This window comes from Melozone crissalis, unplaced genomic scaffold (genome assembly GCF_028551555.1).
Source record: "Melozone crissalis strain CALT ecotype California unplaced genomic scaffold, PUWL_Pcris_2 ptg000046l_1, whole genome shotgun sequence".
NCBI lineage: Eukaryota > Metazoa > Chordata > Aves > Passeriformes > Passerellidae > Melozone > Melozone crissalis.
In genome coordinates, this window is record NW_026535824.1 from 2,516,717 (window position 1) to 2,544,225 (window position 27,509).

Here is a 27,509-nt window from a genome sequence, read left to right on the forward strand (position 1 = left end):
GCAATGCGATGCTGCCGGGCCCAGCCGAGCTGCGGGCTCGCCGTGGAACCCCGCAATGCTCCTTGCCCTGCTGCTGCTCCTCCTCGGGCTGCTCCCTCCGTGCTGCTCCTGTTCCTGCTCCTCCCCTTCTCCTCTCCCTCCCCTTCCTCCCACTCCAAGCCCGGATCCCCCTTTCGCACCCCGTCTGTCCCACAGCCGCAGCAGCGCCGGCTCTGGGGTGTTGGGGAAGATGAAACAGGAAAGCCTTACAAATATGATTGTCTGGCAAAAGATTTTGAGAATATGGAAACTATAAGCGAGATTGAAATGAAAGCAAGCTATGAGATCCCTTAGTTACTGAACAACGGGAAAACAATGGTGTGGCCGCTGAAAGTAACCCCCTTTTGATGGAACAATTCCCTCTGCTTGCAGGCAGGTCCCAGGGTCAGAGCAGCCCCTACTGAAGGGGTCCACAGAGGAGTTTTTAGGGTTTAAAATGTAGCACAGTATGGTAATGTAATGATTCTTACAGGTGGTATGGAAATGCTGTAGGATTTGTATCTTGTACTAGATTGCTTAGTGAGAATCAGAATATTCAACACAGAAGATTTATTATATTGTAATGGGAACTTTGCTGTTTTAGCTCTTACCTCTCTTACTCTTGCTCTTACCTCTTGTCTCTTAGCTCTTGCCTTAGATGCTCTTATCCCTTTTACTCTCTTACGCTTTTACTCTCTTACCTTCTCATCCTCTCTTCCCCCTCCTCTCTCGGGCCTGCTCCAGCTGTGGCTGCAGCTCCCAGCAGGGCCCTGCACCCAGGCCCTTCACAATGAACCCCAAATCCCAGCAGGGCCCTGCACCCAGGCCCTTTGCAATAAACCCCAAATCCCAGCAGGGCCCTGCAGCCAGGCCCTTTGCAATAAACCCCAAATCCCAAAAGGCCCCTGCACCCAGGCCCTTTGCAATAAACCCCAAATCCCAGCAGGGCCCCTGCACCCAGGCCCTTTGCAATAAACCCCAAATCCCAGCAGGGCCCTGCAGCCAGGCCCTTTGCAATAAACCCCAAATCCCAAAAGGCCCCTGCAGCCAGGCCCTTCGCAATAAACCTCAAATCCCAGCAGGGCCCTGCAGCCAGGCCCTTTGCAATAAACCCCAAGTTCCACGACCTGGCTGCAGAGATCTCTCATCTCCGTCCATCCCGACCGTGCTACCCCCATCAATCCTACACTGGGGTAGGGGGGGGAAACCCCCAGAGTCCCCAGTGATGGGCGGGGGGCTCAGGGCTCGGGGATTAAGATGTACTTGTAATTTTGTTGTTATGTCTAGGCTCTGAAGCAGGGTTTGTCATTGTTGTGGAAGCAAGATTTGTCAGGACGCAGGACATCCCTCTGGCTGTCCTGAGCAGCCCAGACCCCTGCCAGGGGGCTCAGAGACCCTGGCACAGAGCCCAGAATGCCCCTGTGGTTTTGATTATGACCCATGGAGCAAATTACCAATCTGGTATGAAGATCAGCAAGCCACAACACTTTATGTAGCATATTGATGAAGTTATTACAGGATGGAAAAGTAGATTTTAGGGTTTTTGGTATGGGGGTTCAGTAGGAAGATGGAGGGAACTGGGTGTGTCCAGCTTTCTCCTTCTTCTTGGCCTCCCTCTTCTGCTGTGATGTTGGCACTTACCAATTGGTTTAGAGTAGAAGCTCACTGTCTAACATAGGTGATAGGTATTGGAAAGTAATTGTAAATATTGTATATGTCGTTTTTAGTATAAAGACATAATACTGCCCTGGGGGAGGCAGAGTGCTTGGAACTGTCTTGCTGAGCTCACCTTGGCAGGACAGGAGAAAATTTTTTATAGGTAAGATAAAATAAACAACCTTGAGACTGAGAAATGAAGAGCCCCGACTCCTTCTTCAAGCACCAGACTGGGAAAAGTGACTTTGGAACTTTTCTCAGGGTCACTCTGACCAGCCAGAGATCCTGACAAAGATTAACCAAGGATTAATACAGAAATAGATGTTCTAATCTATCCTTGCACTTCTGCTGGTCCCTAGGAAGGCTGGTGGGTGATTTCTGTCTGTGTTCAAATATTTAACGCAACAACAAATAGTCCCACACTTTATATTTCAGATAAACAATTTAATGGCATCTTAACATTGGTTTCACAATCTTATAACGTGCATATTTTACTCCTTGTGAAGCTGAAATCTTTTTAAATACAAGTAATTCTACAGAAATTTTAGAAGTTTCGAAACCATTTTAACATACTGAAAACAAAATAGTCTAAAAAGACAGGTCTAACAGCCATTAAAATGCAGGAAAAAGCAAGAGGACTTCAGGTAAAAGAATATTCATTTAACAGCTACATTTCTTCCACTTAGTATTTATGTGTTAAGAAAAACAGAGTAAATGTAAAAGAACAGAAGTTCTTTGAAACCAGAATTTCTAATGCCAGAAACAGCTTTGAAACAACTTTCTGTGTAGTTCTACTTATTTCCAAATTTAAAATTGGCTAATTTGTGTCCCAACATTTTGAAGCACAAGGGAGGAAAGGTGGAAGATGCTCTGCAGGGGTTGCAGTTATAGATCTATAAAGTTTATATGTGTAAAGGAATGAACACAGTATTAAACACATTTAGTATGACAGAAAAATGCAAGAAAGCACCAACTCTGAGAGAAAAACAGCCCTGCAAGCAATGCCAGGGCACTGGGCATTTCTGCATTTTAAGCAAAGAGCTTTACAGCATCTTTAATTTTCCTTTTCCTGTCCATTTTGGAGAGCGCAGTCCAGCCCGCCTCGCGCATCCTCCTCATGGTTTTGAGTTTCAGAGCAGAGCCTGGAGATTTCACACTGCATGGAGCTGGGCTCTGGGAAGGAAAATAAAGCCATCCTTTCGTTTCTGTAAACAATCTGATTAACTGCTTGCTTTAATCTTAGGAAAGGCTAACATACCTTTTTTGGTGCTGTGGAATGTAACTGTGAAGCTTGTGGATAATCTTTGTACAAATTTTTAAATGTTTCTTCTTCCGAGACTATGCTCTATATGATTAAAAGTTGAAAGTTAAATTAAAAGTTACTTAGTCACATTATATTAAAATTACTTTTTCTTTCTGCCTAAGGATATTAAATTATGAAAAAGAAAAGTTGTCATTATGAGGCATAACAGTTCAATAAAAAGAATGTTAATTATGTACATACAACTACAATTCCAGAAAGAACCAATAAATTAAAAATATACATAAATATTGGCTGGAATGTGGAAGCCCAAACTCTTTATTTCCATTCTCGGCCCCAGCAGTGAGCACAAAGAGCTGCTCAGCCCACGATTTGTTCTCTGGCTCTTACCAGGAGGTCAGTGTGCTCAGAGCTGTCTGACTCAGTGTCCAGCTGCACAAGCACTTTCTGCTTTTTCCTGCTGCTCTGCCCTGCAGGCAGGTTTGTGCTTCTTCCACTCTGCATTTTATCCCTTGGAGGAGTCTTTATAACATATGTCTGGGAAAGAAAATGTTTCTATTTTTAGATTATATTTTATGGGGTAAGTATGGAATCTAAAGCCAAACTCAGGACCCAGTTTACAGTCTGAGTGTCCAAGAATTCACCTGAGAGAACTGGTGGAACTCTGATCTTTCCATCCAAAGATGGAGCAAAGACCCAAACAAAGTGGGGTGGGGTTGAAATATCATTTTTTATATTATTTTTGTTGCCAAATGAGGAGAATGAAGGAGAAGCTATGGAAGAGCTGAGTTTCATGGCACATTGTATTTAAGTTCTCCATGCTTATCTGCAGAAATCCAGGTTATTCTGAACTGCAGCCACTACATTGGACTCTATCAAACATCAAAGAAAATGGGAACAAACAAAACTGCAGGAAAAGGCTTTCAAAGAAAGATTGGTAGCTACATCCAGATTGGTGTTTCTTAAAATAGTCTTTTCACTAGAAGTGAAACTGAGAAGCATTGAATGGTCCAGTGCAGTCCTTTTTTAGACAGATAACCTCAAAATGGTGCTGGATTCCATTGTTCCAATGTGAAAACCACAAGTGAACTCCTGACAGGGAAGAAGGGTCAGTCCTGCAGTCAGGACTACTTTGATACTTTGACCACTTTTACAGCTGTATCAGCTTTTTTCTCTTCCATAGAGGAAAAGTGCCTTTACAAATGGACACTTTTAAGACTATGTAAAATAATTCTAGAGACATAAAAAAATCAACAAGTGAGCAAGAAAAATTACACACTGGGAGCCCTTCCAGAAACTGCTGTCTCATATCTCCATGGAATGGTGTGACCCTTTAAAATCCCTTCTTATCCCAGGGGGAAAAAAAGAATCATCTACAGAGAAGTAAGAAATACAGGCAGAAAAATGCAACAAGAAAAATTCACTGTCAGGAGTTACAAAACTTCAATGTTGGACTGCCCAAGGGGCTTCCTGTACTGAAGAAGACTTTTTTTTATTTTTTTATTTTTTTTTCTAGGAATATAATTTGGAGAGTTTCTATTTTTTACATGAATAGATTCACTGCATAGATCTAAACAAGGTTTAGGAGTCCCAGGAACATCAATTTGTATTTTCTATAATTTAAAATTTTAAGTCTAAAGCATTCTACTGTCTTTTGTTGAATGGAAATAAATTATCATGGCACTTCAATTGACTCTACACATATAAATACTACCAAATTCTAAAAGCAATTAAAAAGTTAAAGTTACCTTGTGTTTCTTTTCACTTTCAGGAATCACACTGCCAGAGTGCTCTTTTACAAGATTCTCCTACAAAAGAGTTATGTGACAGCAAGGAAATATTGATTTGAATTCAGTTGTTAAAAATCTTCTTGGTCTAATTACAGAGCACAGTCTATAATCACAGACTGCTACAAAGTTCACACAAAAATATGACCAGGTTTGGTACAACCCCAGCATTCAAAAGTCACTGAAAAACCCCTTCAGTTTAGGGAACTTTTTTGCTTTAGCTAGTTAAAATTAACTAAAATCAAGGAGAGTTTTGTTTTGTTGTTTGTTTATTTATATGTAATCTATAATCACAGACTGTTACAACGTTCACACAAATCTATGACCAGATTTAGCACAACCCCAGCATTCCAAAGTCACTGTTTTTTCTGTTCTCTTACCCAACTCCTCCCACAGCACAAGCCCAGGCCACGCCTCTCACCCCCACTGCTCAGGGAATAAAAAACTCCACCTTTTCTTCCATTTCTGCTCTCAGCTGTTCCTTAAGGTAGGACAGTTCCCTTTTCAAACATGACAGCTCATTTTCCTACAAACCGTTAAACAAAGGACAGGGTTAACTCTGCACAGCCCAGAAAAAGGAAAACAGTCCCAAGTGAGGCAGTAATTAACAGGGACACTCATTAGATACACAAGATAATTCTATTTGCTTTTCAGCCCTATACTTGAAGCTTTGCTTTAGCTTGTTTAACAAAGACTGAAGCACTGTAAGAAACAGGTACTTGATCAGAAGTGTTCAAGGTAATACCTTAAAACCCTTGGGAGAGCAGGGGTGAGAGGGCACAACAGAACAGGGGTGAGAGGGCACAATCTAAATATTGAAAACAAAAGTTTCCTATTCAAAGGGCGGAGTCAGAACATGACCCACTACCTGGAGCAGCAGACACAAACACACTGCCGCTCCAATTTATTTTTAGAAACATTTGGAGTTTTTAGCGCCCAGAATAAGATCTGTTGCAGCAGGTTGGGTGGGACTGCTGCGGGTAAAAAGTAAAAGCACACTGGAAGAGTTCCCAGAGAATGTCTCTGGTGGGAAAGACCCCAGAGCACAGCAGGAAAAAGAAACTCTCTAAGCAAATTGAAAAAAGATCTTTACAAGTCACAAACTGACCGAAGATCACATCTTTTGTCTCTCTGTGCTGTCGGTGGGCAAGAGGGAGGGATTGGGAAAAAAGGTGTTTTAAGGGTTGCGTTTAATTATCATTACTCACTTTTAATTCTATTAATAATAATTTTTTTTTAAATTTTAAAACACTATTTAAGTTTGAATCTGCTTTACCCTCAAAGTGTTTTTCTCCTAATCTTTATCTCAACTCAGTCCTTGAATTTTTCTTTCCCCTCCTCTGCTCAACAATAGCAGAGAAAAATGAGTGAATGTTTTTTTGTGTGTGCCTGGCACTTAGCCAGTATAAAACCACTCCACAAGGACATCAGCCCCTTCACTGAATTATTGACCATTGCAAAGTGCTCCTTACCAGTGCCCTTTCTGATGAGAACTGCTTTTGCTGTTTCATTTTATATACTTTTAACTCTGCATCTTTTTCTTCAACCATTTTATCATATTCATTCTGTGGTAAAAAAACCAAACCAACAACAAACTCAAAACATGTGACTAAATGTCGCAATTATAGAGTTATCCAGTCTTAAAACATCATTTTTTCAAACCAGGCTCTTAAGATTCATAAAGAAAAGATTCATTGATGCTTCTGCAGAAACTGTAAAACAGGAAATGCTCAATTCAAGTATTATTTTGTGGACTGGCAGAGAGTGCTTTATTTCTGTGCAGCAATATGTGCTCAGCACTAAGAGCCAGCTGTGCCATCTTTATTAATGTAGCTGCTAAAGATATTGCAAAATGAGGAATAGAAAGGTAAACTAAAATGTGTCAGGCTAAACTGCTGACAGTCACTAGGTAACCTCTGAGAAAGAGGCCAAACTGATACTGAAAAATATTGCATTCAGATGGTGTCAAAGGAAGCCTGAATTGAAAAAAAAATCTAAAAATCCCAGAAGTTTAGATGAATGGAATGTATCTGCCCATAGGAATGTGTTCATATTCTTCAAATGAATTTGATTTTAGATGATGCAAAGTCCAGCATGTGTTCATCTTCCTTTTCCCAGACTCAGGCCTGTTTCTGCTTTGGAAAGGTCATTAACGTGGTGTCACAAGTTATAAACATGGAATTGACATGGTATCACCCATTGCAAACCACAGCAAGCAGGAAAATCTCCGACCTTGTGCTTTTCCATCAGTGCCACCATCTCAGTTATCTTGTGCTGACATCTGGCATCAGTTTCTCTCTGTATCATTGCAGTTTCATCACAAAGCAACCTCATCTTTTCTACCTGTCAGTAATAAATTGCATTTCATTCATCAACATAACTATATATTTCTTTTAAATCTCAATTTCTTCTTCCCGCTGTGGGTGCAAAGTTTGCAGTCCCACTTGGGCTTTATTTGCTTTTAAGATCCCTTTCAAATCCCTCATCTTTTCTGCAGATTGTTAAAATGGGCAAGATCAAAGGTACAGCCAAGGCAGGCAAGCTCACTGCAAACCAAAAGGCCATTTCAAGCCCTCTGCCCTAACATTTCTTAGCATTGCCATAAAAAAAGTGTGGGTGGAAAAATCCTAATATGGGAGAAGTTATAATCTAATTTAACTGGGCTGACTTTATACCAAGGGTGGAATTTCTTTAAACTATATCGTGAAAGAAGGAATTTTTAATGGAGTTCTCATTGTCAAAGACATATTCAAATATTTCAACCTAAGCACCTAATGTACTAAAGCTTTGCTCACAGGCATACAAAACAAGTTCCATTTATGTTGAGAAGACTGAAATATGAGCAAGGACTCTGGATATTAAAGCTTCAGAACAACATTTTAAACTAAAAAAAAAAAAATTGCAGTAAAAATTAACACCTCTCACCTCTTCACGAAGTTTATTTTCATTTACTTTTCTTGTTTCTATGTCTTTTTGATAGATGTCAACTTCTTCCTTATGTTGCTTGTTCATATTTTCCATTTCTAACTGCAATTTATTCACCTTTGGAGAAAGCAGAATTGCTGCTGTTATTTGTTTAGGAATTACTATGTTGATTATTTTTTCTGACCTCTTATTTTTGAGCACAAACACTGTTACTTTTCAGGTATATGATTCAAGTGGTTCCTATTTAAAAGTTCAGGGTTTTTTTTTAATAAAGAGTTGAACTTTGGCCTGAAGTGAGTTAGAAAATATTCAAAGGAACAATGGCAACAGCACAATGGGGAAGACTGCCCTAAGCAGTCACCCTAAATGCTGTGAATGCCTTGGAAAAAAAACAAATAGAGATGGAGATTTTATTCCCTCTCTTGTAAATCTGTATCAGATTTTCACAGGTTTTATGGTACATTTTCTCCCAGCTGTGCATTTTGACTACAGTTTTTCCTTTTAAGTTTTTCATATGAATATCCTCAAAAAAGTCCACTTTTCTTCAAGTGCAGTACCCAAAGCTGGACACAATATTCCCATCAGAGGGATTGCCACTGAAGAACACATTTAAAGAACAGCCTAAAAAGAGTAATATATTTATATATATATTTCTTTTAAATGCTTTTCTGTTACAATGAGGTTGCTGAACCCTGTTCAGTCCACTATCAACAAAAGAAAAAAAAAGGGAACAGATTGGAAACATCATTAATTGCAATGTGAATCCATCTCTTAAATGTCCAATAGTCAGTGCCCAATGATTAAAAATGGAAGCATCTTCTAAAAACTATGAGCTCATTCCTGCAAAGTCTGGATCCTAGATCCATAAACCAGCTCAGAACGTATAACAAGTATTATCATTACCTACACTGGAAGTTAAAAACACTCACCTCATCTTCTACACGATGTTATTTAAACCTACCTTCCCTTCATAAGTATTGCTTTTCTTGCTTTCTGCAGTAATTTTCTTTTTCAGCACCTTATTCTGTTGAAATAAAACAAAACAAGCACTGTACCTCAATAAGTTAATAGAATTATGTCATGGTTTAACTGCATCAAGATATTCCAGCTTTCATCAGGCAAATAACTCTTTGTTGTGCAGCTCAGGTTCCAGAACAATTCTTCAAACAAATGAATGTTCAGCTAATTTCTGTGATAATTACTGTTTCTTCACAACCTTAAGAAAGGCTCCTCCTGAGCAGCAGCAAGGAATAACAAATGAGGTGCAGAATGGAAATTAAAACTAAGATGCTGCTGACGGTGTCAAGATGTCATGACCAAAAATACAAGTTATTTATTTTTACAGTGAAGTTACTACAGTTTGTGCCAGTGCAGAATTCTTTTCTACAAGTGGTAACTGAGATATTCATACACGTACATAAATAACACTATGCACTAAATGAAAAAGAGTAGAAGTTTATTAAAGATATTATTTTTGTAATTGCTCTTTTCAAATTAAGGCTCATTTAACAAATCAAGTGATCCCTAAGATGACTCTCTAATTTGCTCAGGGTTAGGATAAGAAAGGAAAATGTTTAAGTTACATAGGTGTATCTAAAGACATCACAGCAGACAAAAACCTGCTGAAAAGGCAACCCAAAGTATAATGTGTTTATGTATTTGTGACATTTAAAATCTCTACACACCTCCTGCTGCAACTCTTCAATGCATTTGGGTTTATTTTCCATCTGTTTCTTTAAATTATTCATCTGAAAGAGATATTTCAGACATGAGTTAGTAAGTTCTACAAATGACTCCCTATGTGAGCAATTCCTGTAGATGTTCTCAAACCTGCCCTTGCACCAGTCTGGTTTGTTCCAATGGACTGAAACACCAGCTGCCATGTTAGAATAATCGGAGTTTTAGCCATAAAGTACCACAAGATGTTGATTAATAGCAGTGAACCAGTTCCTTAGTGGTTATGGAGTTAAGAAAGAAGAAGAAAAAAACCCCAAGATCTTCACAATTTAAAAAGTGCACTTGTATGAAGTTCCCTACATCCATGAAAAAATGAATTTTCCCAATTATTTTCTAGAATCTTCAATGGCTTTTTCTTTCTTGAAATTTCATTTTCAGTTCTCTTAACCTGAAAATAAATTGTAAATCGTTGACTTTTACAATGAAATTTTGAAATTTGCTAAAAACCCCAGGTTGCTTTGAACCAATAGAAAGAAAAGTAAAAGTGTTTGAATCTATTTCAGCTCAAACTCACACTACATATAAAAAGCTAATCCAGAGCCCATCCATCACTGAGTGGGTATATGAAAAAACAGAAAAGCAGGTTCTCTGTTTGCCTGAAAACAAATAAATCTTTAATATTAAACTTCCAGCACAGAGTGAACATCCCAGTGACTGTGCTTGTCTTTTGAAATACCAGGGCTCACATGGGGACACGCAAGGGCACAGCTGGCAGCAGCTGGGAAAGAAGAAACCTCTGGCAGAGATCACATCCCCCAGGCAGAGCTTTGCAGAAAAAATCCCAACAAAGATTTTACATTGAATGCTGCCCTGCAGGTTCTGTAAGATATTTTCATGACACAGGACATACATTTTCTTCTCTTTCATCCAGTGTACTTTTCATCTCTTCACCTGTCTTTGCCATTTTCTCCTTCAAAGACTCCAGTTCATTTCTAAGTGCCAAATTAACAAGCATTAGTAAATATTTCCTTATTGCCTTTAACTTATTTTCAGTACTTCTAACAAACCCATATTTTATTTTCTGAAAAGAGCTGCTAATGTTGATGGGAACTTCACATAAGCTGCTCAATGAAAATGTTCTTAAAATGCAGCAACAGGCCCAGTAAGTCAATATGTGAACTGTCCATACTTCTTGTAAGTAGGAAAAGATGTTCCAGGAGCCCAAGGAAAATACATCCTGACCTGGACTATTGCAATGCAGCTGTGAAACATGGGAGCTGCCTGTCTGTTGAACTGGGGATACAGAGAGTAACTCTGATCCAGTTTTGCCTTGTCACATTTCATCCGTAACCTTCAGCTTCCATTTGAATTTCCTTCACACCTGAGATGTCTAATGCAAAACAAGACAGCTCCTACTATGGAATACAAAATGATGGCAAACATTGTTCCTGCAGCAATTGGTATTTCTAATCTGAGAAAATTTCTACTTGGCCAACAGCAATTCTGGATAGTTTCTGTTTAGCTATGTAATCTAAAAAAACATTAATCAAAGAATCCCAGAAAGCAATATTTGAACACAACTAACTATTTGAGTCTGCTTCCTTTAACAATATCAGTTATTAATATTTGGTTTTACTTGCCTTAGCTGGCTATTTGCCTCTTCTAGATTTTCAACTAACTGCTTTGTATTGTCTTCTTTTTTCTTACTATCCTAAATAAAGACCCTTGTGTCAGCAAAGAAATAAAATTCAAAGTGACTTCTTAAAAAATTCAAAGCCATCCAAAGCACACAGACCTGCCTTGTTCACAAGTGTAAATACACTTCCTTTCCAATTCAAACACAAAAAAATTTGCTCAGGTACTCTACAGATCCAAGTCATGTTGCAGCTCATCATCTAATTTGTAAAACGGAGTCATTTGCCAAATTGAGTGTTGTCCTTTCAAGAAAGCTGGAAGTTTACAACTTGCCTCTTGTTGTTCTTGCAGCTTCTGGAGTTCTGCAGCCACAGCATTTTTCTCTTGTGCTGTTTGTTCTTTCTCTAGTGAAAGCTTACTGAGATACACTGTTAGCTGTTCATTCTTTAACCTAATTTAAAACAAATGGCCAAGGGGAATAAGAAGATGCATTTTGAAATCTCCTTTTAAATTAAAAATACCCATTATCAAGTGTTATTCCATGCTGAAAGAAGTCCAGGCCTTTATCTACAAATATAAGCTTTGCAGCAGAGTCAGAGAGATGTACGAAGGTGCCAGAAGAAGGAAAGAAAATCAGAGCCAACTTTTATATATATATAATGGTTAGTGAAGATTATGTATTTTAAAGCAAGATTAACAATTAATTCAGAAACTTTCTCTCGTTAAATAAGTGAAAGAACAACTACATATGCCATAGAATACACATAAATAGAGAAAGTGGAATTTAGAAATGTAAGCATATACTTAATGGCATATATGTGGTTCAAAACTTTCATTAGAAAACAATCATAGTTCATTTCACTGTGGATTAAAGCAACTTCTATATTACACCAAAACTAATGAAATATCCCATTTTCAAAATGGTCATACGCCTCCTGTTCAAGATCTGTTTTCAGAGTCACAAGCTGCTTTAAATAATCTTGTTCCTTCTTAGCTGTTCTTGTCAGCTGTGCTTTCAAACCATGGAATTCTTTCTGCAAAATGAAAAGGAAGAGTTTTGAGTTCCCATGTGCAAACTCCAACTGCTGGAGGTCATCAGACATGAACTAAGAGCACAAGGCTTTCAGAAGAACCCAACAACATCCATGCCATGGATTATCCAGATTGGATCTTCCCAGTCTCTGCTGGGATCTGGAAGTGGTGTGAGATAGTGAACTGTGACACCAGTGCTGTTCATGTCTGTCCTCTGCTGTGAGTTTCATTACCTGGGCTGCAAAATTCGGGTGGGACCCTGCTCTGGGTGCTGTTTCTTATGTATAAACTTGTATCCAAGACACGATGTGCAACTTCACTATTTCTAAAAACATGTAACTGTTGCTTTTCTTCAGACCTCTCTCATTTGGAGAGCATTTTCATTTCTCTCTCCACGTTTCTCTGTCTGCAAATTTTGTACAGTAGCCTCAAGATTCTTCTTCAGTAAAAGTGCTCCAATTTACCCATTTTAGAAAATGAGTGACACTCAGTTCAGAACACTCAATGCACAGATTGTAACAACAAGCAGACACAGTAAAATGCACACCTGATTTCACACTATCTTAACTTCAGCTGATATGGATTCTTGTTAGGCTTGTAAATATAAAATCATAATTAAAATAAACCTCTGTTAAGAGTGTATTTCATATAGCTTAGACTTCTGTGACAGAAAATGGGCCTGTGTCACAGCACAGCAGGGTTCACAGAGGCCAGAGCTAATTACCTTCCTGGAAGGAAGGAAAAATGGGAAAACTTTATATCCAGAGGGAGTGGCATTTGAATGGGCATGAACAAAGAAGGAAATAACCAAAAACCTTGAGAAGGAAAACCAAAAACATGGGAGACAAGAAAAACCAAAAGCACAGGAGACAAGAAAAACAGAGGCAATAAAGAATTCTTCAAAGAAAACACTGAAATTGTGTGTGAGAAAGTTTAGTAGAAATGTTAAGGTAGACTAGATGGAGTTTATTTATGGCATGTAAGATACTTACAAAGCAAGAGGAATTTAATGTGAAGAGCAAATGCCATGAGATTAATAAAATGAACATTTACCAGAGTTTCTGACAGCTCTTCAAGTTGCACTTCTTTGTCACATTTTACTTTTGTCATCTCTTCTACAGCACATGAAATGTAAAATGAGTGGAACATAAATGATTTTTCATATTTAGCAGGCAGTATAAAACATTTCCCCTTTTGCAATACCCAGTTCTCAAAACTTGTTGGATTAAGTTAAGAAACTGAAAAGCTCATTTATGACTTAATCTAAATGTAGACTTGAAAAAATGATTCAGACATTAGCAAATCTATATCTGAAGAGAAACTGAATATTTATCTTAAATAAAATTTAGAGCCTATTATGTTTTCCACAAATATAGCTTCAAGTAAACCATGGACTGTAAGACTAGAGTATTCTCCAAGTATTGATGCACCTGCATTGTTCCAGAAAAAAAAATCTGAACTGCTGAAGGTATCACATAGATATGCTGGGAAAGGAAACCAGTTGTTACTAACTTCCAAATGGTTTCTATGTGCACATTCACAATTCTGGGATTTTCTGCAAGTTCTCAACAGCAAGGCAGAGCTCTTACTCTGGGGACTAAGGAGCACATCCCTAGAAACCACAGGATGTCAAATTGATGATATTTAAAAACAACCCCTGCCAGCATCATTCCACTTCCAGCATGGGGAGGGACACAGAAACCTCCATGGGAGGTTTTGTCTCTGCTGCACAAGTCACTCCTGGCACCTGCAGTGCTGCTGCTCTGAGCTGCAAACCAAAATTACCTCCAGAGGAATTCATGCATGAATGGTCTGACTATTGGAGCTGTGCACAGCACTGCCCTGTGGCTGCTGCCAGCACCAATGACCCCCAAAGAAAAGGGATCAGCTGAGTAAAAATAAATCCAGGCATTCCTGACAGGTACAGGCACTGTAAAATCATTTCTCCAGCTACTAGAGACAGTCCATTTCCAGAAAAGAGCAGAAAACATTTTTATTACTGCCCAGCTCATTTTCTGCCTTTCTACAAGCCTTACCCAGTTCAGCAGATTTATTCTGGAGCTCCAAGATAAGCAGCTTTGAATCATCTTCAGATTTCTTTAATCTAAGGAAATGGTAAATGAAAAATCCCAAATGTAGGGTACAAAGCACTGCATTTGAAACTTACAGGACAATAAGACAAAGTCTTAGCACAAGCACTTTAAGAACATTTATCTTTCAACAGGCAGGTGATAGATCTGCCTGCAACACACATCAAATTTCACTTTTAAAACCTCAGAACAGTAGACATAAAAGTAAACAAATATATACCTACAGAAATCTGTATTTCTTAAAGACAGAATTATGAAAGTTGGAGGAGGCAAAAGATTACTTTTTATACAGTATCAACTATCACAAACAAAAAAAATACATTAAATTCTCTGCATTTAGACCACTGTGTGAAAAAAATTTCAGCTTCATTTCCAATTGTTATTGATTTTGTCATAGACTGCAACCTGTAAGATCACTCTTGGAATTTAAACTCATTAATTTACCTATTTTGTTCTTCTTGCAGCAAGCTTTTCAAATTGGCAACAGAAGTCTCAAACTCCTCCGTCAGGGCTGCAAGCAAAGCCTTCATTTTTTTACATTCTTCCTCCTGCTCTTCCTTTTCTCCAGTGACCTGAATTAATGTTTTCACTGTAGTCTGGAATTCAGTTTCCAAGTTCTTTTGAGTAGCCTTCAAGACATGATATAATTTCTAAACATGTTTTGCAACAAAGAGCTACAGCTGTTTCATGTCTAAAGTATCCATAATTACTTATGCAAATACTCATCTAGTCTATTTGTACTGTAAAACTATAAGCAAGGGGTACCTCTGCCTTTTGCAATGAAATTTTAGCCTCTTCCAGCTCTGCTCTCAAATGTTCTTTACTGCCCTGGGATTCCTTTAACATTTCTTCATTATGTACTAAGCAAAAAAAGATGTTTATATTTTTAAAAATAGGATTATTTACTAAAAAATGCTGCTAAAAATGGAAAATTACATACATTTAAAGAATGTAACAAAGACCAATGGTACTGACATCATATACTATAAAATAATAGATGAAATTAAAATATAGATGGCTTAAAAATATTGAAAATCAAGTTCTGAAAAGTAAGTTTCCTCTGTGACATGTGCCTGACGGTACATTTGCAAAACTGAAGCAACATATTTTCCCCTTGCAATTTTCAAGAGCTCTCAATGCTTGACTCCCCCTAAAAACTGCCCTGCCAGTCCTGCTCCCACATGAGCAGCTCCTGTTCCAAACAAAAATAAGGCCTTCAAGGCTCCAAAATTCTGCTGCCAACCAGCAACAGAATAAGACTATCATGGCCCTGTTTCCTATGCTTCTATAAACAATTACATATAATAAATAAAGATTCATAAACAATTACATTTAAATTCTATAAACAATTACATTTAAACACAGCAGGCAGAACTCTTACATTTTGCTTCCATTAAGTCAGCAATCTTATTTTGTGACGTCTGCAGCTGAGCCTTGATGTCTTTTATGACATCATCTTTTTCATCTGTCTGTATGGTAAGAGCTGAAATCTAGAAAAATGCAAGAAATATCATCATGAAGTCTGGAGAAGGGACAGATATTAATTTTCATTTGTACCCAGGTATGATAAGCAGACATTTTGCTGTCATTCAAGATAGATAGATTGATAGATAGACAGACAGACAGATAGATAGATAATATTTGTCTAGATATAATCTTAGCCAAATATTGATCAAGTCACATTACTCTAAACAAAAAAGTTCTCCAATTCAAAATCAAACCATAAATTCCAGTAGACTAAAGGGACTGAAACACCACTAAACTTAGAAGAATTTGACTTAAATGCAGCTTCAGATGTTATTTTGTCTTTTTTACTAATACCCAGAAACACTTCTTGGCTCTTGCATTGCCCCATTAGTTCCAAATAAAGCTCTACATCTTAGATGGTAAAATGAGCAAACCTGCTTTTCCTTTTGACTGACTTCCAGTCTGCATTCTTTTTCAAACTTGTCTACTTTTTCTGCTTCTTCTTTTACTTTGGAGATACAGTAACATCCATAGTTAACATTCTAGCTGAAATAAACTCCAAGCTCAATACAACTTCCAGTTTAAGGTTGCCTGGAATTGTACAGCTGTACCATTTGTTTCCCAAGAGTAATTGTTGAGGCAATGTTTGATTTTATAATGAAAATACAAATAGAAAAGAGCAAGTGAGAATGAAACAGGAACATAGCAGGCTATACATACAGAGAGAGAGCATTTAGCTAAAGTTTCTGTAGCTATACACTTGTGCATTATCATTTAAATAAACAAACTATGGGAAGTAAGTATTGATCTCTAGACTGTACTTCACAGACAAAACTTCAATTTTGAGTGACTATTTGAGAAATAAAGTTCCAGCTTTGGCCCAGTGGAACAGCAACAGAAGGGGCCAGGCAGTGACCAAAGGCAGCAGGAATAAAAGAAGGGTCCCAGTGTCTCAGTGTGAACTGTTCACCATTCCAGCACTTCACATCTGGCTGCCCTGACACTGCATGTGTAACACAAGCTATGAAGTACAAAAATGAGCCAGCTGCATAAACTCAATAAACAGAATTCTCACATTTGAAACTCATTTCCAATCTGTCGTTCTCTGCTTGCACACGAAGCTCTTCAAATGCCACCGTCATTCTCTAAAAACAAAATTTAATATTTGAAGTTCAATACTGGAAACCCTGGAACTTCTCCAGGGGCTGCTGCCCACCTCAGCCATTCTGAGGAACCAGCAGGGAGGTGAAACAGAGCCCAGAAAGAAGCCAGAAGCTGTGCCAGTGACCCAGCACTAAGCACACATCACCCAGATCACAGGGATCTACATCCCACACACTGCTGCACCTTCTCCATTGAATGTGCTTTATAGAACACAAAAATCACTCTTGAAAAGGGATTGAAAACCCAACTTCATGCATCACACATGACATGATACCCACACATGATGGACACAAACAGTATCCCAACATAAACATGGAACTCAGCTCAGCTCACATAACTCACATTCCTTTCATCAAGCTTGCTCACTTACTTCTACGTTGCTGTGAAGTTCCTCATACAATTGTATTGTTGCTTCCTTTTCCTGTTCATCTATCAAAGCAAGAACATATAAGAAAGTTTTTCTTTTGAACAAGAATGCCAGCTGCCCAAGTCATAATTTTTAATCAGCATAATGAATTAACAAAGGAATTATCAGCTCCATTCTTACTAAATAAGTCATTATGAAACATGGTGCCAAAAGTTACAGAATCTAGGGAAAATGTGTATTTCATTGAAACATTAAGCAAGCTCAGCTTTTAAATTTCCTTCCCAAGATATTTTTTTCTGTGAAAAGTGTAATTCTGGATCAGTTTATGCGACCATATTAATTATTATAGTATTAATGCTGTTGAATAATAATGTATCAAAACTGTTAGTATTTATAAACTGTAATCTAGGGTTTAGCACTTAATTTCTTCCTATCAGCAGATGCTGATAGAGCATCTGAACTGTCATTATAAAATTGCAACACTCCATGTCCATATTTTCCTTCTTTCCTTTCACTTTTGTAATTGATACTATTTTTTCCTAAGAAAACAATTAAAAAGAGAACAGTAAAAGAAACAGCTATCAAAAAAGAACAGTACATCTATATAGAAGGATTTCTAGAATTAAGGCTAAAAAGAAATAGACACTTCTTAAGTATCCAGGATCAAGTTAGTAAAATTATAATGATTATAATAACAATTCTAAATCGCATATAAAGTAAAATTCCCAATCAATAACATATTTTAAAACCTCAAGAATTTAAACTTCATTAAGTTATCCAACTGTCTTGGCTTGTTCAGTTTCATGAGAAGAATTCCAGTTACTCATTATACCTTGGGGTTCAGACCTTTTTTCCCCACAAATGTGTGATGGCTGAAAACAGGAAAGGTCAGTTCTGGAAATTTGTTACAGAGTGCTGGGAATTCAGAGTAGATTCTACTGCCTAAAAGCAGGCATGAAGTGTCACTTCTCATGTCTGAATACATTCCCAGAGTGTGGCTGGGACTGCAAAGCTTCAATGGGCTGAGCAGCCTTGGGGAGCCCTGCCCTGCTCTGCAGTGGCTCCAGTGCCAGTCGGGGCTGTGGGCACTGCCTCAAACCTGGAGCACTGTTTGGGCACCCAAGGAGCTCCCAGGCTGGCAACCTTGCAGCAAACAATCTCACTGCCTTCAAAAGCCCTCTGCATTCAGCATTACAAACCACAAATCTGTTAGACCTGGGGCTTCACTTCCAATTTTGTGAGCCACTTAAAATTCACTTCTCATTCTGAGAGCCACATCCAGTCGATCTCAACTGTAGAACTTTTCTGAACAGCACGAGAAATTTCTTCTTCTTGCTTCTGTTTGTGAATTCAGAACAAGCTAGAAGTACATTTATCTGATAAATAAAAACTAAAAAAGCATTTACATTTGCTGGTCTTCTCTGTGAAGCGAGTGCAGGTGCCCTTGAGCAGATTACACAGATGCCTCGAAGCAGCAGCTCTAAAGGAGGGAAAAATATCATGTTTGCACAGGAGTGCACAGTGCTTTGTGCACCTAAGGAGTAACAATGGAAATGACCTTCAAAATTTAACAGCTACATAAAACTGCCCACATGGAAACTGATTATTTCCACCACAAAAATATATCCTTGGTTCTATTACTTACTCTTTCAAGAGATCTTTATTTTCACATATCTCATCTTCCAGTTTCAAATGGAGTTTCTCATTTTCAAACTGTTTTCATGGGGAACAGATGCAAAAAGACACTGTTATTGAAAAATATATTAGAAATGCACTTGAACTTCTCAAATCCCTCATGAAAAAGTCACTTGGGGCATCAGTAGACAGAAGTCTGTTTTATCTGGTGTTACATGCTGAGTCATCTTTTGCATGAAAGATACAATAATTAATGAACAATAATTTACCAGCAAATGAGACACTTACAGGTATATTCTTCATACCTACCCTCACACAGGACAGGTGCCTGCAACTTCTCAAAATAATCATTTTCTCAAGGCACAAACCAAACTGCAACAGTCTTTAATATTTAATTGTATCAATAATAGTGTCATACTGAATCAGGAAGCACTGAACTTCATCTGTTCAATGTACACTATACAATACTGGCCTGCAGTTCTTGAATGGCTTTATTCTGTGCTTCAATAATCCTTCTATTCTCTTGGAGTTTTCTTTCTTTCTGGTTTAGTTCAGTTTCCACAGTCAGTTTCCACTGCTTGATCTTCTCAGCCTCTTTGTAGAGTTTTGAGAACAATTCATTCGTTGTTTCTGGATTCTATTAGAATAGGTTCCACAAGTTAATCTCAAATACTATCTAATTAATAGTATATAATATCTAATTAATACTGTTGTAGATAATGTATTTATCTCTTAGAAACATCACAAGAGTAATATTTTTTCCACAGATGGTGATATAAGCTTATATATGATCAGGAGCCCAAGTTTAAATCTTTGTGCATCCTCTGTGTATGTATCAAAAGGCATTACAGGGCACATAGGAGATACAAATACAATGAAATATCCCAAACCCCCTTCAGACATCACCAAATAGATGGGCTTAAAGACACGGATAACTGCAATCCACCAAAATCAACAAAAATTTTGCCAGAATTATCAGTGAAGCCAAATTTCCTTCTAGCAGGTTCTTCACACATTTCTGTCCTCTCCTTCTGACAGACACTGCTGAGTTAAGTAAAAGCAGCTTCAGAGACTTTGCCCAGGAGTACCTGTGATATTGCCATGGACACACACAGAATCACAGAATCACAGAATAATGAGGCTGGAAGAGACCTCTCAGATCATCGAGACCAACCTATGCCCTGACACCTCAACTGCAGCACCAAGTGCCATGTCCAGTCTTTTCTTAAACACATCCAGAGATGGTGATTCTACCACCTCCCTGGGAAGAGCATTCCAGTGCTTCATTATTCCTTTGGTGAAATTTTTTTCCCTAATATCCAACCTATCCCTTCCCTGCTGTAGCTGGAGACTGTGTCCTCTGGTTCTGTCAGTGCTGCCCGGTGGAAGAGACCAACCCCACCTGGCTCCAACTTCCCTGCAGGAAGCTGTAGAGAGCAATAAGGTCACTCCTGAGCCTCCTCTTCTCCCGGCTAAACAGCCCCAGCTCCTTCAAACGTTCCTCACAGGGCTTGTGTTCCAAACCCCTCACCAGCCTTGCTGCCCTCCTCTGGATGTGCTCCAGCATCTCAACGTCCTTCCTAAACTGAGGGTCCAGAACTGGACACAGCACTCAAAGTGCAGCCTCAGCAGTGCCCAGTACAGGGGCAGAATGAGCTCCCTGCTCCTGCTGGCCACACCATTCCTGACCCAGGCCAGGAGCCATTGGCCTTCTTGGCCACCAGGGCACACTGCTGGCTCATGTTCAACCGGCTGTCACCAGCACCCCCAGGGCCCTTTCTGCCTGAGCACTGTCCAGCCACACTGTCCCCAGCTTGGAACGCTGTAGGAGATTTTTGTGGCCAACATGTGGAACTCAGCACTTGGACTGATTAAACTTCATGCTGCTGGACTCTGCCCATCCATCCAACCGATCTAAGTCTCTCTGCAGAGCCCTCCTTCCTCCCAATAGATCAACACAAGCTCCCAGCTTAGTATCCCCTGCAAATTTACTGATGAAGGACTCGATGCCCTCACCCATGTCGTCTATAAAAACATTAAACAGAACTGGTCCCAGTACAGAGCCCTGAGGGACGGCACTGGTGCCTGGCTGCCAGCTGGATGCAGCACCATTCACCACCACTCTCTGGGCCCATCCAGCCAGTTCTGAGCCCAGCACAGAGTGCTCCTGTCCCAGCCATGGCTGCAGCTTCTCCAGGAGTGTGCTGTGGGAGACAGTGCCAAAGGCCTTGCTGGAGCCCAGACACACAACACCCACAGCCTTTCCTGCATGCACCAGGCCGTCACCTGCTCACAGAAGGAGCCCAGATTGGTCAGACATGACCCACCCTTGGTAAAGCCCTGCTGGCTGGGTCTGATAGCCTGGTCATGCTGTGAGTGCTGTGTGATAGCACTCAGTGTGAACTGCTCCATTATCTCACCTGCCACTGGGGCCTGGCTGACTGGCCTGGAATTACCAGGATCCTCCTTCCTACTTTTTTTGTACATGGGTGTCACACTGGCCAGTGTCCAATCCTCTGGAACCTCACAGTGAGCCACAACTCCTGATAAATGATGGAGAGAGGCTTGGCAAGCTCATCTGCCAGCTCCCTCATCACCCTGGCATGGATCCCATCTGGAACCAGGGATTTATAAATATCCAAGTGTCCCAGCAGTTCTCTGCTCACACACAGAGCAGGAAGGAAAACCACCACCCTTGTGCCCTTACAGCACCTTGAAAGTGCCCTACAAGCAGTGCTGGGCCAGTGGTTGAGGCAGGGAGAGCAACACACGAGTCCCAAGGGCCCTTTGGTTCACTTACAACACCCCCAAACACCACCCTTGTTTTGGCTGCATCACAGTTTTGTTACAGTCCTGATGGTACTTTAATAGTTTAGGATTAAAAAAGTCTAAAAAGTTGTCAGGGATATGAAAAACAGCAGAGAGAGCACAAGAAATGTGTTTTATTTTGTGGTAGCAAACAGTGTTTTGTAGCTGCAAAGTAGAGAAGCTATTGCAAAAAAGCTGAGCTGCACTGAGTTGTGCTAAAGCAGAGATCTGCTGGTAAAGACACTGTGAAAGGAATCCAGTGCTTGAGGAAACCACTGAATTCATTGTTTTACAGATAAATTAAAGCCAGACAATGCAATTGGGATAATCTACTTCAGTTTTCCAAAGAACACTCTGACTTCAACCCTTCTGCCCCTCAACAGAATATTCAGCAGCAGTTCGACAAGGATACTTAAGTGTTTAAATCTTACTCTAATTAAAGCTCATGGACTTTGCAGACACTTCAAACAAAGACAAAAACAACAACAATATTGCAATCACCTTAATTTTTAAAGATTAATTTCCAGGTGTGTTCACTAAATCACAAGTATCTCCTCTAAGTGATTCAGCTTTAAACAGGAGACAGAAAACATTATTCCCTTTTGACTACTTCCTTTAGGCCTGAAATATCTACTGAATAATGCTTTAGGCACTGTTTGGGAACAAATTCAAAAGACCCCAAGGAATTAGATGTGCAGAGTTGATACTTAGCTGACCTCTTCACCTACTCCAGAGCAAAGTTTCACTTGCTGTGAAATTGTATCTGAAACATGAAGAGATTTTGATCAACGTATTTCTAAAAAAAGTAACAGTGAAACTGTATTTAACAGTTACAGACATGAAACTGTGAGACTACTCATGAAAATTAAAACTTGACAATATATAAAAATCTAAAGAAAGTGCATGGCAAATATTCCAATCGTACCTGAATCAGTGATTTCTCCATGGCTCAACACATCGAATGGCAGCTTAAAGTCATCATCTGAGCATCTGTGAATACCCTGCACAAATTTAAAAATTAGTTCCTTAAGAGTAGATTTGCAAAGAAGAATTATAAAAGCCAGAAAAAATCCCTACAGATGATGTGAAAATAGAATGTGTCATTAATTAAACAGCTGCCTACAATTTTCAAAGCCCAAGGTATTGGTAATGGCTTTGGAACTCACTTCTTACTTCCCAGTGGTTGATCAAACTGTTGGTGTTCTGCAGTTTGATTTATAGACTGTGGCCAAAGGGGAGCTTTCAATGCAGGGAACTCAGCAGCTCCTGCCTGTCTGAGCACTGCTGCATGGCAAAGGGCTCAAGGAGACAAATTACTTTTCTGAAGACTTTTCAGTAGTTGATATTTCTTTTTTGCTTTACTTCCAAGGGCACTTCTAAACGATATCTGATTATGTTTCAGTATGAAAATACCCTTTTACAAGTTTTTTAAGTCACAGAAGTTCATCCTGTAAACAGAAAACTCATCTGCTGTCAGAATATCCTGTTTGAATCTCAACATATTTCATAAGGAGCTTTGACATGAAAAAATAACTTGTTGAATTCCCATAACTCAGTGTGGGGACAGAACATTTTCACTGCACACCTGATCTGGTGAGACCAAGACGCCAATGCCAGTGCGAGCATCTGAGTGGGGCCTGTGGGAATCCATAAAATCAGAGGGGTTTCAGAAAGCTGCAAAAGGCAGGCCTCAGAGACAGCAGAACTGTGATTAGTGCCAAGCAGTAGCCATGACATAGGTCAGCAGAAAAATTATGCAAAAAGTAGAAAAGTAATGACAAATAGAACAATGGTCTGTGTATTAATGCTTGGCTAGAATAACTCCCTAAGCTACAGAAAAGTTTATCTAGCAAGATATTAGAAAGTTCTAAGCTTAATAATGGAGCTCTGTGCATTGTGTTTCAAGGCTTACAAGCAGGTATTGTATTCAAAAAAGGCAAGCATTGTTTTAACCAAAGGTACCTGTGCTTATAGTGGTTGGATAGAACTGCTGTCAATATGCTTTTGCTTGGTGTGATTGGTCAAAAAACTTTTAAAGTAAGTTGTCACATTAAGTTCTTTGTCTGCTGCCTGGGATGTGAGCTGCTGGCATCTTCCCATTGTCATGACCACGTAATGAGACTGATGCTGGAAAATAAAACAGCTCAAGGCAGTTCCTCAGCAGCCCCATCCCGTTGGTGATTTGTACACAGAGCCCGGCCAGCGATAGATCCCTGCTCGCTCTCTGGGCTGAATTACCCACAGCAAACGCGGACTTACAACACAGAGCGGATGCTCCAGAAGATGATTCCCTTCAGTTTTGAGAGAACACAACAACAAAAGTCTTTGAAATTCAAACTGAAGATGTCTGTGCATGTGCCACTCGAGGCATACGCACAGAAATGAGTCCAGTGCAGGAGCCGTCCCGGCCCATGCAGGGGCAGGTGGGTGTGTGCTCCAGCCCGGGACAAGGGCAGGTGTGTGTGTGCTCCAGCTCGGGGCTCTGCCGGGGCACTCCCCGGGCCCAGCACTGTCCCCCTGTCCCCGGGAAGGGCCCCTGCGCTTTCCCCCCGTCCCCTCCTCAGCCGCGGCCTCCAGAGCAGCACAGCCCGAGGAGGCGGCCGGGGTCGGGGGCGGGTGTGGTATGGGACGCCCTCAGCGGCTCCGCGGCCGAGCGCTCACCTGGGATCTGCCCGCAGACACCTGCCCAGCGCTCAGGCGCGGCGGCATGAACAGTTTAAAGCGGTTTTCCTTCTCCATGGCTCCGATAAAAGGGCGGGCGGGGCGGCCCCAGTTCCCAGCGGCCGCTGAGGGCGGGCGCGAAGGGCGGGAAGCGGCAGCGGCCCCTCAGCGCGGGAGAGCTCTGAGGGGAAGTGGGGGGGTGGTCCCGCCCGTACAGGGAATAACTGGGGGGGGGCCCGTCCTCCCGTGGGAAAAATGCGTATTTTATGATTGCCTTTTCGCAAATATTAAAATGAATATTATATGCGTTGTGTCAGAAAGTTATGCTGTATTAATTTTCTTAAGTAGTGTGTTAAATCTAGTTTTAGGGTATAACACAATGTTAAAATAAAAACTATGCTATGTAAAATACTTTTTTTAAAGAAAGGACTCGCAACGAGATAGCGGCCACAGGACACCTAAATCTTTCAGAGAAAGAGAATTTATTGCTCTCTTATCAGAAGAAACGAACTTCTTCCTGCCTGCTCAGCTATGAAGACGCCGTCAGGATTCAGAGGAAGAAAACAGAATCCTGTGTTTGAATAGAATTTATGCGTCATGTATGAGGGGTATGAATATGCAACAGGCTATTGTTTTTAAGGGTTAATCCTCTGTTAAAGTGTGTCCTTTTTCAGGCTTATGCTGCCCAGAAGAAGTTACCCAGACGTCTGTAATTCTTTGTTTCTATTATCTCATATTGTCCTAATTCAAATTGTCCAAATTATTAATACTCTAATTATAAAAGTATCTTACATAGCATAGTTTCTATTTCAACATTATGGTATAACCTAAAACTAGATTTAACACACTACTTAAGGAAATCAGTACAACATAACTTTCTAACACAACACATATAATATTCATTTTAATATTTGTGAAAAGGCAATCATACAATATGCATTTTTCACACAGGTAATGCAGGCCCTGGAGGCATCTCCTGAAGCTGGCACAGCCCCAGCAGATGGCATCGGTGAGAAGGGGGCTGCTGGGGGGCAGTTTGGAATAACTGTGCTGTCCTAGGGTGACATTAGGACGCTTGTATCCCCAGCTGTCTGTTCTGTTTATGCTGGATATTATGTTCTTTGCCTTCAAGACTCGCTCTGAAGAGTGAAGTTTTGTTTTGGTTTTGTTATCAGCCGCTCCCCCATGGCTGGCAGGACACAGAGGCAGGGCAGTACATGGTGCTGCTTTTGCTTTTTGCTTGGCTTTATGCTTTGCTCTTGCTTTTGCTTCTGCTCATTAGTTAGTTTAGCTAAGCAGTCTGAATTTTTGCCTGGACTGTTTTCCTTTCCCTTTTTTGGAACCACTCAAACTGCTTCAGACTGGGCCCTGGGAAACACCGAGAGTTTGCACCTTGTGGCTGCAGCAGCTGCCCCAGCACCAGAGGGACTGATAACAGAGCGACCACCCCCAGGAGAGACTTTGTGAATTTGTCATCTTTTTCAGAGTGGTGAAAGAGTGTTGTCACCTGGTATTGTTCATTTTGTGTGCTGGGGGTGCTTTACCTGTTAAATGAACAGGTTCTTTCCACTTCTCTCCAAGGAATCCTTCCCGACCCGGTTGGGGAGAGGGGCTGTGTGGGTTTCCTTTCTGGAGGGGCCCCTTTGGAGGTTTTCTCCCAAATTTGCCCTAAACCAGGACAAAATTTGGTGCCCAATGCATGGGGCTTGAGAGAGAGTGGAAAAAACCCTTGGCTGACTGCATTTTGGTTGCCATTACTCTGTGTTGGTATCAAGCAGTTAATGGCCATGTTTTCTGAATTCATAATGTCTCTTGGGGTGGAGGCTTGCATGCATTTCTGGTCCCTAGGTGCAGAGGATCATTAATGGGACATCACACCATGATCAATATGATCAAGTGAAGCCAATTTATTACAAAAAGCAAGCCATTTTTATACTGTTCTCTATTGTTCACACCTCAAGCTAATACGTGATTGGTTAAGTCCTTTTTACGCACGCATTTTGACATTTCAGTTAATTTTAGTTAATCTTTCTTCTTCAGGCATCTTGCTGCAGGTTTTCTTGTGTGCCTTTGCATCCTGAACCATCTGCTGCTAAACATGTTCTTCTCCTTTTGTGTCCTTCAAGGGCATGGTGACCTTACTCAGGTTCTATGAAGGCTGCATTGTGCATATGTTGCATATGTCCATTGTCCTGCAAAAAACCCTCAGCACTCCTCCCAATGCTTTCTGGTCATTCAAGTGCCCTTCAGCTGACTGGTTCCATGCTTTGAGCTTCAGGGAATTGCCTAATATTTCTGAAGCTCAAAAAAATATCATATTAGTCAACATCTTAATTGTGTTTATATCTCACAGAATTACCTTTTCTTTTGTCTTTGTCTGAAACTGTTACTGTACAGAAATCTCTGGGGGATGGTGGACATGTCAGATGGTGCTGGGACATCCCAGAGCACGTGGACCTTGGCTCTGCACAGGAGAGCTCTTCATCCCCTTTCTCTCTTTTCCTCCCTCTGGGCATGGAGGGAGCTCCTGACTTCAGCGTGTGACTTGTGTGTGCAAAGAGCAAATCTGGGCAGAATCGGGGCAGGGAGGGTTGGGGGGACCTTGGGATCTGTGGTGGGCACAGAAGGTGTTTTCCATTGCTCTGAGACTGTCTGCTGTGGAAAGTGGATTTAATATCCAGCAGAGAAATGACTTTTGCATTTGATGGAGCTGTGCCTTCCCTTGGCTTTGTTGGCTGACATTAAACGAACATCCCTCTGTGTCTCGGGCAGCTCCTTCTCCAAGGAAAGCAGGTGGGAGTTGGAGCCAAGGAGCTGAAAGCTGCAGGTGCAGCCTGGGCTGGAGGGAGCTCAGATTTGCACAAGGCTGCTCTGAGTGCCAAGCCTTGGATGGGGGGAATGGTGGGGTGGGGGTAGGGACAGAGTCTGATTGATTGTCAGCCATGAAGGGTCTTGATTTTCATATCTATTCAAACTGCATGAGGAGGTTCTTGGATTCAGTGTCAATTGAAGATTGCACATATCAATTTATGAACAGGGAAAAAAACCTAAACGGGACCTAAGAAATCTTTTCTCACTGTTTTTTAAAATAGAATATATTCAGTTTGAATGCACTTCTGAAATCTGCCTAATTAACCACACAAGATTTGAAAACTGAAATCAAATTATCCCCAGAGGCTTGGCTTGTTAAAGTGTTCTGAATGTTAATGAGACCTGGGACACTGAATTCCTGCACTGAAGAGCTGAAGGCTGAGCAAGCCTCTGGAGCAGGAAAATTCAGCAGCAGCCTCCAAGTTGCTGAGGATGTCAGCAGCCCCCACTGAGGC

The 27,509-nt window shown here is 40.4% G+C and overlaps 1 long non-coding RNA gene across 1 annotated transcript; it reads right to left on the bottom strand.

Moving 5' to 3' along the window:
* Positions 1 to 6,219: 6,219 nt before the first annotated feature.
* On the bottom strand, positions 6,220 to 7,728 carry LOC128943437 (uncharacterized). The gene is made up of 3 exons (XR_008483725.1): positions 7,648 to 7,728; positions 6,955 to 7,065; positions 6,220 to 6,287 (listed from the first exon to the last, which is right to left on the bottom strand). It is a non-coding gene; the product is annotated as an uncharacterized LOC128943437 (long non-coding RNA).
* Positions 7,729 to 27,509: the final 19,781 nt, after the last annotated feature.